Raw genomic sequence first — 16,373 nt, 5'->3', positions numbered from 1 at the left:
TCATCTCAGCTCTCCCAGAGTCCAGGTCTCTCAGAGGCTTTGCACAATGGGCTACTATCTAAGGAGGACTCCAGGGAACACTGGCTGATGATGGGGAGCTGAAGCCTTAGGGATCAGCTGGGCACCAGGAACCGGGGTTTGGCCCACTTTTACCAGGAGAGACACAGGGCTGAGAGCTGCAGTGGGCTAGCTCACAGGCCAACAGTTTGGTGAATACCAAAGTAAGTCCCACGAGGTACCATCCTGGGGTTCCCTAGGGCCAGCATAAGCAAGGCATAGATTGGTCCTCTAGGAACATCGGGAAGCCAAAGGTGGTATCCTGCAGGACTTTGGGGAAGCTGATCCACACCAGCAAAGAGAATGGACCTTAGTCCTTGCTCATGACCTGGGCCGTGGAGGGCCCCAGCTGGACTATGGAAGGGGTGCTGAGGCAGCTGGGGCTACAGGCTGTGAGACATTTGAGGAGCACTGGGAAGAGTCTATTTATCAACCAGTATGGAAGTGTACAATGTTTTAACCACTGGTATGGCTGACCCTATGATGATATGGGCTTCAACTCACAGAATAACCATTCGTTAAAGTAGTTATCGTGGATATTGGGGCCTCGTTGTTACTAGTTTGCCGAGAGTGCGGCATTGGCACCTTACTGGGTTCATGCTGACACAGCCCTGAGAATCTTCCTTTGCTATGCACAGGCATCTCTAGCAGCCCTGCTTTGACAAGGATTCTGATTCAGAGGTGTGTGTGAGCTCTAGGGGATTGAAGTTTGCTGTCACTGACTCCAGGTACTCTGGACCTGAGCCACCAACCTCAGCGTGGTGAGGTCTTCCTCCTGCCTTCTAGATTCGGCTGGTGCAGCTGAGACGCAAGTAGGCCTGGCCCACAGCCTGGGCCCGGGGGTGAGAGCAGGGTCCCTTATTCTGAGCCCTTGGCATATTTTGACAATAGGAAGCTCCTCAATGTCAAGTTTTCAGTCAACAGGTGGAGTAAGGAGCATGGTTACCTAAGAAAGGAAGAAAACAGGGCAGCTGTCTTGAGATTTTCCATGACTGGATGGATGATAAACCACCTTGGTCCGTGAGTTGGCTCTCTCCCATTTAAAATCAAGTTTCTAAAATTCAGATTATTTTCTGAATCTAAAATAACTTTACTTTCAAGGTGGAGAATTTGGAGAAGGCACAAAAGAATAAAGAAGAACGTAAATATTAATGTTATGTAGTTGTAAAGCATAATGCAGTGTTAAGCTGCTACTGATTCCTCTCAGGTTAGTCCCAGAGCTAGGGAGGTAGAGCCAGGCGAGTGATCCAGGCTTTGGTAAAAACCTACTGTAAGTTCTTTCAACTGCGAAGCCAGCTACAGACTCCGCGGACTTCTGATAGCTTGTAAACACCCAGTAGCATCCATCATGTGCCAGGGTCTGCTCTAAGCTCTGGAATAACAGCCCCCATTCCTGAAGGCAGTAATTGCCCCTCTTAGAAAACTACAGACTGACTCAGCCACGAGAAAAATCCCTGAATTCCTTCCAACACTGCCTTACCTCAAGCGTATCCTTCCGTGAAGCCACCTCTACCTTCCCACAAGCCCCTGTAATTAAGTCCTTTCAAGTTGTCTCACAATATACCCCTAGAGTCAAGGGCTCTTTTCAAATCAGCATGGCCCTAGAGTGTGTCTCCAAACCAGCCCACCATACCCAGGCTGTGTCTGGAAGGCCACGTGCCTCCCTCCTAGCTCCCACTTCCGTCCCCACACTCAATGGGGAGACCTTAGGACCTCCCTTGCCACCTCCCTCCACCAGCTCCAACTGCTCATTTCAAGCTGGCTGGTGTTCAAGTCAGCACATGTTCACACAGGGCCACGTGTCACGTGACAAAGCAAAGTTCTGAGACAGTGCTTTAAATAAGCTGCTGATGTAACAGATCTCCGAGGAGAACATCTGTTCTTTCCTACATGTCTGTGGCCCTTGAGTCAGTCTCTAACCAAAACAAACTCCCACAAGTCCTGCTTAAACCTCCGAATTAATTTCTTCTGACAATAAATCTCTATTAAGCACCCACTATGCTCCAGGTCCTGTATGGATGTGGTGGAGGACACCAGCTGATTACGACCTGTTTACCACCAGTGAGTCATAGGGCTCCAGAATATGAGAGTGAGAAAGGGTGGGAGACCATTGGATGCAACTTCTCATTGTCCCGGGAGGAAAATGAGGCTGGTGTGGGGATGTCTTATTTCTCCAGAGGTCCACAGTTAGCCTCAGAGCCAGACCTAGAATCCTGTTCTTTGAACTCCTTGGCCAGGTCCTTGACATTACCATGAAGGGGCAAACTTTAGGTTTCCAGGTCCAACCCACACAACTCTTTCCCATATTTCCCACCCCTATGGTAGCCCCTAAAAGGATGAGAACTACAGCTTTGCTCACACAGAACTGCACAAAGCCTGTCATGACTCCAGGCTCAAGGGGACTAGCTCCTCCTTGGGTGAGTGTTGGACAAAGCGTAGGAGCAGGTGAGTGACAGGTGACCTAAAGGTGAGAAGTGGGCTTAGTGAGGACTGTGTGAACTGGAGAGTACAGACCCCTCTAAAGGCAGCTCCTCCTTCTCAACCTTTCATACCTCATCTAGCCTACGTAACCATGGGCAGGACCCTCCAACCTCAGGGTCGGGTCATTTGGTCAGTCCCACACACTCAGACCCCTTGGCTTGGCTGAGCAGACACACATAGAGTAACCAGGGGCATCAGCCACACTTAACTCCACCTGCACAGGGCTCCTTGGACAATACTCTCTCCTGCAGCTGAACCTGGAGATGCATCCCTGGCCCAGTCAGAACACCCCAAGCCCACTGAAAACTTCCCAAAAGGTATGTCCTTCCCAGTGGCCCTGAGAACAGAGCCCGGCTGAGGGGCCTGTCTGTCTAGGTAGGTTGGGTCCTCCAGACTCAGACATCTTGTTTCCTCTCTGTTCTCCCACTGACATGTCTTACTTCTGAGAATGCTCATTCACACACCTAGGAGGGGCCCTGCCCGTAGACACAGAACACATGATCCTCCAAGGGGTGAGAAAAGAAGGGGTCCTGGGGGGTCCACTCTGGACTGGAGAGGTAGAGCAGCCTGCCACTCCCCTTTGATCCCCAATGCACCATGGGGGCGAGAGAGGCTTTGGGGTCAGACCTGAGTTTCCATCGCGGTTCTGCCACTTATCAGCTGGGGGTAATCCAAGTGACTCAACTTCTCTGAGCCTCAGTGTTTCCTCATCTGAAAAAACAAAGTGGGAATAAGCAAGCTTATGTGCAGAGCTGCACTGAGAATGAAGCCTGATGATGGACATGGGACGCCTGTTGCTTACAAGGGGCTTGGTAATCCTGCCCTTCCCCTCTGGCCTGCGACTCTTTTTTGCTGCCACCCTCTGCGAGGTGGGTGTTGGTGGGGTGGGAGGAAGGTGTTGCTGCCTAGTCCCTCCAGCCTTTCGAGGAGTCATCAGGATAGAGCAGGGGCTGCTGGGGAGGACGCCTTCTCTCTTTAGTGGTATTGAAAAATATTCAAAAGAAAACATTTATACCAAAAGCAACTCTGGGGAAACAAAGGGAACAGAACAAAGCAAATATAAATCCATAAAATGAAATGCAGATTACAGCTCCTACAAGAGCCTCTGATAAACCCCCACAGTTCCCAGGGACAATGGGGCCCACTGGAGCTGCGGCTTGTCCCCAGCTGAAAATTGAAGCCCTGTCCGTCTCCTGGGGCCTCCTCTGCCTCTGGGCTCTTTTCTCGGCTCAGGAGGGTGGGAGGTGCCTGAGTTAGAGGCACAGAATGCCTCTGACTTGCCCCTGTCAGTTTTGCAGCTCCTCTGTGGCTCCTGGCCCAACCCACACAACCCTTTCCCACATTCCCCACCCCTCTGGTGGCCCCTAAAAGGACGAGAACTACAGCCTCGCCCGCGCGGAGCTGCACAAAGCCTGTCACGATTCTGGGCTCAGAGGGACTGGCTCCCACTCAGGTGGGTGTTGGACAAACAGCAGGAGCAGGAGGCTGACAGCACTGCCTTTTCTGCCTCTGGGCCAGGCCCTGCAGCCCAGGCCGCCTGGATACGGAGGGACTGAGAATGAGGGCAGCAGGAGCCAATCCTGGAATCCATGGCTCACTGCCCACCACCCGTACTCAGCCTGGGGAGGTGGGGGTTGGAGGGCAGGCCCCGTGCAGCAGGCACCTCAAGGGCAGGGCTGGTTGAGCCATGGCCCTAATGAGCTTGGGACAACTGGAGGTGAGCCCCCACCTGCAGCTCACTAAGGGTCAAGGAAGAGTCCTGACTGCCAATACTTCCAGCCGGACCGGCAGGAGTAGCGCCACAGCACAGCCTGCCTTTGCTGCCAGTCAGGGTTAAGTAAGGCCTCCTGAGCCCAGGCCTGATCTGCTCAGTGTCTGGAAAACTTGCCAGCGAGTGATTAGAGAGCTGAGGGTGCTTAGCAGGGAGAAAGAAGCCTCAGGGGCATCTGGGTTTACACATGTGAGGGTCCTCCTCTGGAAGAGGGGTTTGCCATAATTAGGAATACCTCAGGGCAGAACTACAACCAGAGGGTAGAAGGTACTGAGAGAACTTTCCACCACTCGGAGCCATGAAAAATGGAGCAAGCACTGCATTCAGGCCTTTGGAGGGAAGATCTGTGTTGAAGTTTGAAGAGAGATGCCCCAAGTGAGATATGTTGGTGGGCATTATATTAGTTATGGAACCAACAAAAGGCCCGGTGAACCATCTTCAATATTTTGAGCATGCTAGTGATGTACAAGGATGGCTAAACATGTATGTGCGGGCTTCCTAGTCAGAATATAAACTAGCATCTCCAAGAGTACACTCTGGACCCTTGCCCTTGAGCATTACCAACTCTGAAATCTTGGTGCTTCTCCGGAACGGGTCCGGCTCTCAGCTCACGGGTGTCTGTTTACAGTCAATGCCTGGTAATGTGATGCTCTGCCTGAGCCTGGGGAACATGCTACTGAGTCACAGGACTGCAATGATGTCCCCGCCAATGGGAGCACAAGCAGAATCTGCCAGAAGGAAGGGGTGGTGGGTCATTGTACCATGGCAGACCTTCCTGATGGAGCATCCTTTTTGCATCAGGTCCCTGTCCAGTGGGTCCAGCTGCTCACTCAACCCAATCCCCATCTTGTCTGAATGTACACTGTTTATCGTGCCCTGGCTAGGAGGTCTAATAGTCTATAAACAGAGGGAGTCCCACAAAGGGACACTCCAAACGACTGCTCTTGTCCATTCCCTATGTGTCATCATTGCTTTTCCTTGTCTCCTGGCTGAAGTTTGTTCTCTTATAACCTGCAAAATTGGCCCTAAACTCAACCCTCCAGAACTGCCATCTCTTTCCATAATCTCGAACAAGGACATCTCCTATCAGGATATGTTTTAGACCAGACATACGGACAGAGAAGCTGTTTCTATTGATAAATAAATCACAAGCAATAGGATATATTGGAGTACGTGAGGGAGCCATTTGGTATAAAACTAATTTGGCCTGACCTTGTTTTTCCAAAAGGGCCTGACGTGGCTGTTGAGCATGCATTATACATCTGCTTTAAGTATTTACTATGTCCCAAAGACAAGAACAATGCCCTTTAAGATAAAGAAGGATGTAACTTCCTCAACATGGGCATCTCTCTAAGCAGAAGTATCTCTCCCTAGGCTAGGGATTGATTGCTGGCCTTCTGTGACCACCCACCTTGAGACCACAGACCTCTACCTGCTGTGCTCATCAATTGCTGCGTGAATCCTGTGTCGGCTAGGCATTCTCCTGACTGTTGTAAAAGGGACATTTCAATCACATGTGATACGTGCTCTTTAATAGTATATAACCACTCTGTACACCCCACTTCTTTGGAGTGCGCCATTCCTTTGTGAAAGGACTCTACCAAGAGGCTATATGGTCCTCAGACCTGGCTCATAATAAGCTCACCCCAATCTTGCTTTATAGATTGGTTATGGATTATTTGCATTGACACTGTCTTGGAAACACAACAACTAATAGGAAGAACTAAACATTTATCTCAGTCAGAGCTCTCCATCATCTGATTTAACCCTCACGACAATGCTTTCAGATGGGACACATCCCATGGCACTTTGGATTAAGTAACTGTAGCAAGGACTGGAACTTCAATTTGTTTTCATAAGACACCTCAATTTGTTTGAACTTCTTTGCTGCATTGAAAGGTCATCTAGCTTTCCCCAGGATGGGATGAAACATCTCCTTCTCCAAGGAGGAGAGATAAGATGGCTGTGTTCTCTGAAGACCAGCACTCTATGTCTTCAAAGAAGGGGGATCCTGGTTTTTCCTTCTTTATTTTTTATTTGTTAATGATTTGAGCTCCGGGTTTTATGGATGGGGTGGATGCTTGTTGTGTTGTCTGTATGTTCACTTTACTTATCCAGCGTTCTTTTCCTGTCTAAAAACACCCTACTTTCCTTTTGGGGAGTTACCGCTCCCTCATTGTGCGCAGATTGGTGTGTGGCTTATTGGTGTGTTTTGCCCCTAAATATACAAGCCGAGGAGGTCCAGGAGCCTCCTCATCAGGTTTCTCTTCTGTTGCACCAGTACAGCCAAGGAAGTGGGCTTGTGACTTAAGCCCAATGGATCAGACCCCCACTGGAGCTTTGAACGTTGAGTAGTGTAATGCAAAGATGCAACACCCTGAGTGTCAAGTACCTCCTCTCCTGGCTCCTGTTCTGCTTCCAAGCTGTCTTCGGACTTCCCATCACTTCCATGAGCTCCCTGATAACTTCCCAATAAGTTACCTTTTGCTTACATCATGTTTTAGGACTTGGCCCAAACCAAGGATGACTCCCTTCCTGGCATTATTTTGATTCTTTATGATAAGCAACATGATGGAAGAATCAAGTTACCAAGAGATCAAAAAGTCAAAGTACTTTCTGCTGTCCCCTTCCTTCTCCCTCTAAGACATTGCTGCTTAGTGAATGGACCGAGAGAAGAACTACTTCATGGGACACTTTCAAATAAGTGCTAAGGAGCCAGATCTGACAGCTTTCAATCCACCTTCAGTATTCCCATGAGTGGCACCTTCACATCGCCTGCAATGGACCTAAACTATCTCCTGTACAGCCTTGAGGTGAGAGGCAGCTCCACTTCAGATGCCAGCTACAACCGTAGGATGACATCTGGTCCCTGCTGTGAACAATTTTTCTGCTCTCATCTGGCCTTGTCTATGAGGATGCGCTGTACAGAGCCCCCAGGACAACAGGAAGCCTGGAATGGGCTTCAACCCCAAGGGTGGTCTAGAAGCTCTTGTACATAGGCTCAGGAGCTGAACTGAGCCCTCGAGAGAAGCAAGAGCTGAGCCAGTGGGATGTGGAGCCCCCGATTCATAGCCGAGTACACACGCACACAGCGGGGGCCATGTGACTCACTGTGTTCAACAGAAAATGATCTGGAAGTTTTAACTGACTCAAGAGCCAATGGGGTGATGTGACTGCCGATAAGCTCATCCAATCTGGAAATTCATTCAATGACGCCTGGAGTGTCGGGGCAGCTCTGCGCCCTCCACTGAGGCATGTCAACACTGGAAGGTCAGGGAAAATCAGAAACAGAGCAAGAGGACAGTGGGGTGGGGGTGGAGGAGTGAAGTGGGCAGCCAGCTCGAATCCTGTTGTGTCCAAGAGAGGTTGGGATTTTTCTGAATCAGAGGACAAAGCTAAAACCTGTGATAGAAGCTCTAGGGCAGCAGACTTGGATCAGAATAATGAAAATCTTTTAAACAGAGCAGTGCAGCAGCAAACTGGACTGCCCGTGGAAGGCTTTTGGGAAAGTGGACAAGAGTGTGGCCTCAGGGACAGCCACCCGGGTCAAGTCCCTGCCCTATCACCTAGCAGTTGCGGACCTTGGCAAGTTTCTTAACCTCTCTGTCCTGATCCGTAAAGTGAAGAAAACAATGGTACCTACCTCCTGAGGTATTGTGAGGGTGGGAGTCACTGTTCATAACAGGCATTGAATGGTGCCTGACACCTACATACACTTATGTAAAAACTAGGTACTCACTAGGATTATTATTGCAAGGTGGTGAGACCTCACTGCTGGAAGCAGTCGAACTTGGGCTGGAAGACGAGTGTCAGGGAGTGACCAGACCATGGTACAAAGAACAGAACGTGGGCTTTGGTAGCACATGGCTCTGGTTTCACATTACACAGCTACCACTGTGACCTTGGGCAAACCACAAAATCTCCAGGTCTCAGTCTTCACATCTGTAAATGAGGCTGATATCTCTCACTCCACAGCACTGTCACGAGGATTAAATAATCATGTATACAGATGTCTGTCTTATTATCTGTACTTTTAAAATATTTTTAAAATCTCAAAAAAGAAAATAATGGAGGGTGTTTAAAGAATGATCACCTACGTATGGCCCCTGACACATGATGGGGGCCGCGTAGGTGTGATTATGTTCCCTGCCCTCCTCCCCAAATGCCCTGTGGCTCCCTGGCCTTCAGCAGCCTTCTGGCTGGTCTTTTTGTCCTTTTACAATGAGCGCCCTCTCCTTTCAGGCTGCTTTGCATGACTCACCCTTCTCTGAAATTGGCTGTGATGCTCTGCTGGATGCTTCCATTACAAATGAGGAGAACAGCCACTTTGACCTAAACAGGGTCTGGCGGGCGGGATTGTAACACCTCATGATTCACTGGCCAGAGAGACAGAAGATGGGGCCCTGGGCACATTATGGCTGGCCTGCCTCCCTCCCCCTGCCCAGTTTTGTCCTCTGACCTGGGTCTCCATGGCATGTTCAGTCCCAAGGCCAGGACTTCACCCTCATATATGCCCACTGGCCCCTGGCTGGCTGGCAGAAGGCAGGAGGCTGGACTGGCAAGGAGAGAAATGCTATTTCTACTCTTGGAGTTTTTCTTCTGTTTAATTCAGGATGCTTTCATTGAACACCTACTCTGTGCAGGCACACAGGGGATCAGACGTGGGTCTGAAGCAGTCCTCACTCCCTAGAAGGTTAGAATTCACCAGGAGATGAAGGCAGATCCATGAACAGTCCTGAGCCTTTACGATGGCTCTGAGCTACGGCTATAGATGTGTAGAGAAGAGAAAGACTCTCCAACCGGGGGCCCTAGACAGGCTTCATACAGTTGCCCATTATGTGCAGGGCACTCCTCTTATCTCAGTTAATCTATCCGACTCCATGAGGAATCGGATTATCACCCCCATTTTACAGATGAAGAAACTGAGGTTCTGAAAGGTGAAATAACTTGCCCAAAGTTACATAGGTAGTAAGAGGGAAAACTAGGATAAGATTCTGAGTCCAAAACACACGTTTTTTCCAGAAGGCCAGGCTGCCTCCTTCTCAGAGAAGGCTGAATTTGACCTGGTCCTGAAAGAAGGCTGGTATCTTGGGCAGCTCTGGGGGCAGGGCATTCCTTGTGCTCTCTGCTTCCAGACGAGTGCACACTGCCTGCTCTGAGACACAGCTAGTGGCCTCCCCTCTTCTTCTCACGGGAGGCTGACTGAAATTTCATGGCAGGTGGGGGGATGGGCCCTTCTAGTTCCTCTTTCCAGCCTACACCTGTGATTCAACCCTAAATAAATAACCACACGGTCGATCCAGAGAGTACTGCCTGTCCACTGGAACCAACAACCCAGATTGATTTAACACCTGCTGGGAGCTATTACTCGGTTATGCACCATTAGTAACCCATTCAACTCTCTAACTAGTCGAGCACAAACACATCCTTTATGTTACCTCAAGGCAAGTTTGTTCTTGCCTCAGTCATAGAATTTTAGACTATCAGTGCTGGAAGATAATAACCGAGTTCAAGCCCTTCTTATAGATCCATATGGAGCTTCAGAGAGGTGAAGGGGCTGGCCTAGGGGCTTCAAGAAAGGACAGCAGAAGAGACACTGTCTTCTCCCTGCTCCTCACCTGTTGGGAGGGGCAGAACTAAGATTGCCCGAGCACGTCCTCTGTAGGGATGTCCTGGGCATGTGCTGTTGCATTTCAACTGCATCACAGCCCTAAAGAGAGCGCCCTGCAGCCCGTTTTCAGATGAGAAATGTGATGAGCTGAGGAGTCATGGGACATGCTCAAGGTCATATGAGAAGAAGACAAGGTGGACACACACCTGGCTGTCTCCAAAATCCCCCCATAGAGTGGAAGGAGGCAGGTGTTTTGTCCCACCCTTTTGTAGGCTTACAAAACTGGCTTTCATTTGGTGTGGATGTAGGAGGTCGAGGACCCAGTTTCTCCAGCTCAAAGGGGCCCAGCCCTGGACCTTCCCATGCAGGGAGATCTGAGCTGCCTGGAGTAATGACCAGCCCCGGGCAGGCACAAAGTGACACACAGAGGCCATGGAAAGCGTACTTATATCTCTTGCTTTGCTCCTGGATGACTCATGCAGCCCACATAACAAAATTAATGTCTTCTCTGGCACCAGCAAATTGTATTTCTTTCTTTAAAAGAAATCACAATCAGCCTGCAAATGGCCCTGGCTTATTCTGGAGACATGGAGCCATCCTGTGGCCGCTTCTCTGGACAGGCTGCGAGCTGCAATCAGGACCCCAGGAAAGGGAGGCCCTCCTGAGGCTCTCTCTAAGGCCAGTGCTCTGCTTCTGGCCTGACCTTCTGCTCCCGCCAGTAACAGTTTTCACCCCCGTGTTTCCTCTGAACTGATATTCCACGTATGAGCAAGCACCCTGGAAGCCCCTATCACCACTCCCCTCACACGGTCCCCTCCCCAGGCAGCCAATTTCCTCACCTCTCACACTTCAACCCACGGATCCTGCTCTGTGAGCCTCCTCTGCCCCCTCCCACAGCCTGGGCAGCATTGCCCCCTCCTCACTTTGTGGCCTTACTATCTCTGTATACAGGTCTCTCACAGTAAGAACAAATAACAGCCAACATCTATATAGTATTTACTATGTACCAATCACTGTCCTAAGATATATGTGTATGTATATATATGCACACATTATATAGATGTGTGTATGTATGCACACACACAGATACACACACATTCATGTAATCTTCGCAGTCCTATGAGATAGGCATTATTATTATTATCTCCATTTTACAGATGGGGAAACCAAGACATAGGGAGGTTAAGTAATTTGCTTGTGATCACTCAGCTAGCTGGTGGCAGAGCCAGACTCTGAGTCTCTTCGGTCGGGCTCCAATCTCCCATCCTAACCACTGTACCCTAGGGCCTCTAGCCAGTCACGTGTCATTTTATTGTTGATTTCTTGGAGTCCCCCTCTATTCTGCGGGCTCCTTGAGGAGAGGGCTTATGTCTTCTTCCTCCAAGTGTCTCTGTGCCTGGCTCAGTATCTGAACCGCAGCACGCTCCTCAGATGCTGCCTGAAAGAATGCATCGTGTCTGACACCCCCAGGCGATAGTCACTTCCCATGGTTCACATGCACTTTCACACTTCTTGTTTTTCCAGTTCACCCGTGACATGACCCCGGCCCTGTTCTCTGTGCTGAGGATGGCTGGTGCTGCTTCTAGCCCTGGCCCCACCTCCCTGTTTGGGGCTTAGAGCTTCATCCTGTGAGGGTCAGGGTGCAGTGAACATAGACCAGCATGTATCCCATTCCTAGCTCAATTTGTCTTTGCCTTTCAAACGCACTAAGGGTGCATACATAATTCAATAAATTTCGGACCTCTGCCTCAACTCCGGCACTATTCTAGGTGCTGAGAACACAGTGCTGAACAAGAACAAGTCCCACCATCATGGCCATTATGTTCTAGTCAGGGAGACAGACAGTAAACAAATAGCAGCTGAGTATGAAATATAGTGCCAAGAAATGATGGGTGCTGTGTAGAGGAAGAAGGTGGGGGAAGGACAGAGAGAAATGGGGCGGGCAGGAAGGGTTCCTCTGAGAACATGATGTTGGAGCAGAGACTTGATGAAATGAGGGAGATGGGCTGATATCTGCAGGAAGAAGGTTCTAGGCAGAGAGAGCAGCAAGGATGAGGCTCTGTGGTGGGTTTAGCGTGGAGTGATGGAGAAAGAGCAAGGAGCCGTTGTTGCTGGAGCAGAGTGAGTAAGGGCGATGGGGGTAGCAGATCATGGAGATCCTCGGGGGCCATGATGAGAATTTGGGGTTTGTCTTGGTCAGTAAGGGCTGCTTTAACAAAATACCATAGATTGGGTGGCTTATAAACAACAGAAATTTATTTCTTACAGCTCTGGAGGCTGGAAATCTCAGATCAGGGTGCCAGCACAGTCAGGCGAGAGTCCTCCTCTGGGTTGCAGATTTCTCCTTATGTCCTCACCTGGTGGGAGGGGAAAGGGAGCTCTGTGGGGTTTCTTTTAGAAGAACACTAATAGCATTCCTGAGGGCTTCACCTAAGCACCTTCCAAGGCCCACCTCCCAATACCGTCTCAGTGGCTATTAGGATTTCAGCATATGAGTTTGGGGGGACACAAACATTCAGACGATAGCAGGGTTTTATTCCAAGCGTGTTGGAAAAGCTGGCACAATCTGACCCATGTTTTAAAAACATGAAAGAATGGGTTTATGTGTCTGACGTCCCCCTCAGTTACCAAGATCAATAGTGATGTTCAGGGTTTACAAGCAGTTCTTTCTGTCATCACCGCCATTTGTCAACAACTCCTGCCCTCCGCAGCCCACTTTGGGTCTCCATGGACTTCAACTATAACTTGCAGTCTAACAAGGGGCACAGCTAAATAGATCCTTGCAGAACTGCTGATACAAGCTATCACGGGGCGGCAGAGGGGCTGTGGGAGCACAGACGAGGGGCTACTCAGTCAGGCAAGGGCATTCTGAGCTAGAAAGTAAGGGATGGCATCTGGAGCATATGACATGAGACCTGAAGGACAAGCAGGAGATGGCCAGGAAATGAGTGGTGCAGGCAGGGGAAACCATACATATGAACAGAGAAATAACGGTACTGTAGTGATGGTCCTGCCTGCACGCCAGTCACTCACCCACTTGTCCTTCAGTACCCACCTTGGCAGCTCCAATGCCGGCCAGACTGGGTAAATCCCCTCCTGCTGTTGAACATTGCTGTAGAAATTTGCCACTACTGGTTCCAACACAAATTCACACTCTAATCCCAGCTGGACCCTTGGCCACTCAGCACTCCTTTCCTTGAAAATTAACTGCTTGCCACATTTCCAACAGCACATACTCCAGACTTGTATTCTCCTCCTGCCTCTCTCACTCCCTGAGGGTGACCTGACCTCATTTTATAATATGAACTCCCGTCTCCTCTCTTCTGATCTCCATCTCAAAGAATGTTTGCATCTTCAACCTTTGCCTCCTTCAAAAGGTCTCAGAAAAAGACGTGATGATTCTTCTTGATTAACAATTTATCTTGCCTTGCCTGGATGGATTATATTCAGGGTAACCAAATAGCTCAGGTGGATAAGGGAAAGTTCTTTTTAATAGATTAATTTCAGTTAAAATATACGAACGGAATGCAGAACTAGAAAATCTCGGGCTGGCCCCGTGGCCAAGTGGTTAAGTTCGTGTGCTTCGCTTCGGTGGCCCAGGGTTTTACAGGTTCGGATCCTGGGCTCAGACATGGCACCGCTCGTGAGGCCATGCTGAGGCTATGTCCCACATAGCACAACCAGAGGCACTCACAACTAAGAATACACAACTATGTACTGGGGGGCTTTGGGGAGAAAAAGGAAAAACAAAATCTTTAAAAAAAAAAAAAAAGAAAATCATCTGTTTGCCATCCCATTTGGTTCAGGTGAAAATCCTCAGTGGATGATTTTTCAATGGATCAGTGGATGATCATCAATCAGATGATATGTTGATGCAGAACTTTACCTGGAGAGATAAGGCTACTCCCACCTGGCCCTATTGTTCTGTCTTCATGAAATCGCTAAGAATGGGATAACCAATGTATGGACCTCCGGATGAAATGAACATACAGTGGATGGCACCTCACCTGCACACTGGAATCACCTGGGGAGCTTCAACAAATACAGACGCTTAGGAGCCATCCCCCCTGATGATGATTCAAAAGGTCTGGGGTGCAGCTGAGGTATGAAGATATTTAAACACTACCCCAGCTATTCGAATGAGCAGCCAAGGTCGGGACACTGCCACAGGAAGCGTAAAGTACACCCATGAACTGTACTTGTCCCCACAAAAGTTGATCCTAATCAAGCCCTCCAAGTTAATCTCTAGCTAAAGGAATTTTAAGGGATAGAGAAACAAGTTAATGACACTGTGAGGAAGCAACCAGACAAATCCAGAATGTGACTCATTCTGCTGAGCAACTGACTCATTTCATTTTTCCAATAAATCCATGGTTTTAAAAAGGAAGAGGAGGGACTTTCCAGATTAAGAGACTTTAAAGACAGAAGAGCCAAATACGGTGCGTGGATGCACTTTGGATCTTGAATTGAACAAATCATTTTTCACACAGCTAGGGAAACTTGAGTGTGGATTGGATATTAGATGCTACCAAAGGGTGAGCGACTATTTACGAGGTGTGTAGTTACATCGTGATGATGTCAGAAATGTTTCGAATACCATGTTTTTTTAGGTGTAAAAGGGTGAGATGAGAGGGGATGTGGGATTTGTTTTGAAATATTTCAGCAAAAGCAAAAAAGAATAGATGATGCAAATGTGATCAAATTTTAGGAGTTATTAAATCTGGATGAGAGCATATGCGTGTTCATGATGTTAATCTCTACTTTTGTGATTTTTATAATATACTTGAAAATCTTTATAATATACTTAAAGAAAAGGTGAACCTCTTTCCTTGTCCAGTACCAGACAGGATTGTTATTGGAATTGTTACATCTGCTGCCTTGTTCTGTCCTCATAATCAGCACCAGCAGCACTAGAACCTGTCGGGTGAGACCAGGAACCGTGCCAAGCACTGTAATTGCCACCACAATCCAGGAGGGTAGCTGCTGTTGTCCTCACTGTATAGATGAAGAGCTGAAGTTCAGAGAGATTGTCACTTGCTCAAGGTCACGTAGCTAGCAAGGGGAAATCAGGATTAGAAGCCAGAGATAAAAGCCCATAGTCTTAATCACTAGGCTCTGCTACTGTCTTCCCTCTTCCCCTCTCTCATCCTCTCTCCCTCCTTTCCCTTCAGCCTCGTCATCCTGAAAGGATACTCCCTTTCAACCTTCTGCAGCTCACTCTTGACTTTCTCCTTCTCTTCCTTCCCCACACTGCTGGGAAAAGCCATCTACACTTACCTGCCTTCATCCTTATCCCGATTTGTTCCCTAGTCCCTTACACTCTGACTTCTACTACCCCAAGGCCGCAAACGACCTCATGAAACAAAACCTGGAGAACATTCTCCACCTTGTTTAATCTCCCTGCAGCACATGACCCACTTGCCTGCTCCTTCCTTCTTGGAGCCCTCTCTCCCATTGACCTGGTGAAGACTGACCCTCCTGATAACTGCCCTCGCTCCTTCTCTGGATCCTCTTCCTCCTACAAAGTTAATGTCACCTTCCCCAATATACTCAGCAATATGATCTTCATTATCTACATAAGTATTTCTCAAACTGGGGCCTTAGGATGAGCATGACAATTACCTGGGGTATATATTAAAAATGAAGATTACAGGACCCCCCAAGATCTGCTGAATCAGATGCTCAAAGTCTAGAATCTTCATTTTTAATAAGTTCTCTGGGAAATTCTTATGTCCCTAGAGTAACAATGCTTTCCCAATAGCCCATCCTTTCCAGGGCCTCCACCTGCCACCTGCAGGCTGACGATTCTGAATATTGCAGATTTATAACAGCTGTCAGGCTTCTCGCCTACCAGTCACCTGGTCTAGAAAGCCCAGTCTTCACTTCTACTCCAACCTCTTCCTCATTTCCCACATGTGATCAATTGCTCCATCCTGTTAATTTTTATTCTGAACCATTCCTTGCGTTCCCCTTGTCCCATTGAGAACCGCTGCCCTGCCCTGTGTGGACTCTCATCCTCTCTCACCTGGCCTATTTCATTAGTTTTCTGAGAGGTCCCTTTGCTCCTAGAGACTCCCCCATCTTCCAAATCATCTTCCACACTGCTGCAAGAGTGCTCAAAACAGAGTAATGATCTGATTACATGGATTTCCCAACTCTGTAAAATGGTGTGGCTCCCTATTGCCTATCAAATAAAATCCACATTCCTCCATGATGTGATCTCCACCTAACTTTCCAGTCTTATCTTCTATTTAAACCTAAAATTGTCAAAATTAAAACAACTTTTTGTTCTCCACACATATCTGTGCTTTGTTCATGAGGCCTCTTCTGCCAAGGATACTTTCCCTTTCCCATCTTGGATGTTGGAATTCTATCCTCTGGGGCAGCTAGACTCCAAAGAGCCTCCCCAGTGAACCATGTCTCCTCGTGGTCTTGCTGTCATGTAATCCCCTC

Source organism: Equus asinus, chromosome 5 (assembly GCF_041296235.1).
Source record: "Equus asinus isolate D_3611 breed Donkey chromosome 5, EquAss-T2T_v2, whole genome shotgun sequence".
Classification (NCBI taxonomy): Eukaryota; Metazoa; Chordata; class Mammalia; order Perissodactyla; family Equidae; genus Equus; species Equus asinus.
The sequence above is the reverse complement of the archived record's forward strand: the minus strand, read 5'-3'. Positions refer to the sequence as shown.